The 2,735-nt window shown below is 49.5% G+C and overlaps 1 non-coding gene across 1 annotated transcript; it reads left to right on the plus strand.

Annotated features, from left to right (window-relative positions):
• Window positions 1-775: 775 nt before the first annotated feature.
• On the plus strand, window positions 776-2,681 carry LOC123719475. Its single transcript, XR_006755535.1, has one exon. It is a non-coding gene; the product is annotated as a small subunit ribosomal RNA (ribosomal RNA).
• The last annotated feature ends 54 nt before the right edge of the window (window positions 2,682-2,735 follow it).

Below are 2,735 nucleotides of genomic sequence, written 5' to 3' on the forward strand. Positions count from 1 at the left end.
CTCTCTTGTGTCAACACAAAATAACAAAGAATATACATACTACTCCTCCTCATATTTTATATAATATAATATAAAATTATATTATAGCACCGCGTTCGCAGACCGTATGGTGATGTTACCAATCGACCAAGATTTGGGACCGTCTCCCCCGGTGTTATCTGTGATGTTAAAAGAATACGCTTCTAGGCACACCTCAACGCAGGGCGCCTAGCGTGTTCGACACGTGCGCGGTCGCCACGGCGACCGTATATGGAAAGAATGTATAAAAGAGGACGCACACGCGCCCATCGTCGAAACGGTGTGCGCAGCGTCGTGTTGGAATTTATCCCTCAAGCTCCGGGCGTTGATCGTATCTAGTGCGAATCATGCGTGTGTGTGCGCATGTAATTGCCAGCCGAGTTTTAATATGTTTACAATAACGTATTGAATAAAAATTGAGAAGTTGCGTTTAGATGAATGTTCAATTTTCAAATTGTCACAACATCGATTCCCGCCCGCGGGGTCGTGTTCGTTGCAGTTTTATGTCCCTCACAGTGGTCGAGCATCGTTGTACATCACCTCGTTGCGAGATCGTGACGGGACGGCCGCTCGTAGACCGGTCAAAGTTAGTCTATCGATATGAAGCGCGAACGTCGCGTCGCGTGCAAATTCGACGCGTTACGTTCACGCGTGTCGAGAAGGCGCGCGCGCAAGCGCGCGCCCCTCGACGCCGCCGAGCCAGCGGCTCGCCGAAGCCGCGTGACCGCGGTGTAGGCGTGTCGTTTGCGTAAGCAGCTCCCTGGTTGATCCTGCCAGTAGTTATATGCTTGTCTCAAAGATTAAGCCATGCATGTCTCAGTGCAAGCCGTATTAAGGCGATACCGCGAATGGCTCAATATATCAGTTTTGGTTCCTTAGATCTTACTCAGTTACTTGGATAACTGTGGTAATTCTAGAGCTAATACATGCAATCAGAACTCTGACCAGTGATGGGATGAGTGCTTTTATTAGATCAAAACCAATCGGCGGAGGGCCATGCGTCCGAAGTCGTTAATTTTGATGAATCTGGATAACTTTTGCCGATCGCACGGTCCAGTACCGGCGACGCATCTTTCAAATGTCTGCCTTATCAACTTTCGATGGTAGTTTCTGCGACTACCATGGTTGTCACGGGTAACGGGGAATCAGGGTTCGATTCCGGAGAGGGAGCCTGAGAAACGGCTACCACATCCAAGGAAGGCAGCAGGCGCGCAAATTACCCACTCCCGGCACGGGGAGGTAGTGACGAAAAATAACGATACGGGACTCTTACGAGGCCTCGTAATCGGAATGAGTACACTTTAAATATTTTAACGAGGAACAATTGGAGGGCAAGTCTGGTGCCAGCAGCCGCGGTAATTCCAGCTCCAATAGCGTATACTAAAATTGTTGCGGTTAAAAAGCTCGTAGTTGCATTTGTGCGCCGCGCTGTCGGTGCACCGCATCCGCGGTGATACTGACACGTCTGCGGAGCATATCGTCGGTGAGCCGGCGGTAAAACGCCGGTTCAATATCAAAATCCTATCGCGGTGCTCTTCGGTGAGTGTCGAGGTGGGCCGACAATTTTACTTTGAACAAATTAGAGTGCTCAAAGCGGGCTCAATATGCCGCTTGAATATTTCGTGCATGGAATAATAGAATATGATCTCGGTTCTATTTTGTTGGTTTTCAGAACTCCGAGGTAATGATTAATAGGGATAACTGGGGGCATTCGTATTGCGACGTTAGAGGTGAAATTCTTGGATCGTCGCAAGACGAACATCAGCGAAAGCATTTGCCAAAGGTGTTTTCATCAATCAAGAACGAAAGTTAGAGGTTCGAAGGCGATTAGATACCGCCCTAGTTCTAACCGTAAATATGTCATCTAGCGATCCGCCGACGTTACTACAATGGCTCGGCGGGCAGCTTCCGGGAAACCAAAGATTTTGGACTCCGGGGGGAGTATGGTTGCAAAGCTGAAACTTAAAGGAATTGACGGAAGGGCACCACCAGGAGTGGAGCCTGCGGCTTAATTTGACTCAACACGGGAAATCTCACCAGGCCCGGACACCGGAAGGATTGACAGATTAACAGCTCTTTCTTGATTCGGTGGGTGGTGGTGCATGGCCGTTCTTAGTTGGTGGAGCGATTTGTCTGGTTAATTCCGGTAACGAACGAGACTCTAGCCTGCTAAATAGGCGTCGTCATTCAAGGTGTGCGCGACTCTCGGGGAGCGCAACTCACTGGCGACGTATTAAAATTCTTCTTAGAGGGACCGGCGGCTTCGAGCCGCACGAGATTGAGCAATAACAGGTCTGTGATGCCCTTAGATGTCCTGGGCCGCACGCGCGCTACACTGAAGGAATCAACATGTTCTCCCTGGCCTAGAGGCCCGGGCAACCCGTTGAAACTCCTTCGTGCTGGGGATTGGGGTTTGCAATTATCCCCCATAAACGAGGAATTCCTAGTAAGCGCGAGTCATAAGCTCGCGTTGATTACGTCCCTGCCCTTTGTACACACCGCCCGTCGCTACTACCGATTGAATGATTTAGTGAGGTCTTCGGACCGACACGCGGTGGCCTCACGGCCGTCGGCGTTGCTGGGAAGTTGACCAAACTTGATCATTTAGAGGAAGTAAAAGTCGTAACAAGGTTTCCGTAGGGGAACCTGCGGAAGGATCATTAACGTTGGTTTTTTCTTTTTGTTTTGTTGTTGTCAAAGACTCGCAAAAAAAGAAA

This window comes from Pieris brassicae, unplaced genomic scaffold (assembly GCF_905147105.1).
Source record: "Pieris brassicae unplaced genomic scaffold, ilPieBrab1.1, whole genome shotgun sequence".
Lineage (NCBI taxonomy): Eukaryota > Metazoa > Arthropoda > Insecta > Lepidoptera > Pieridae > Pieris > Pieris brassicae.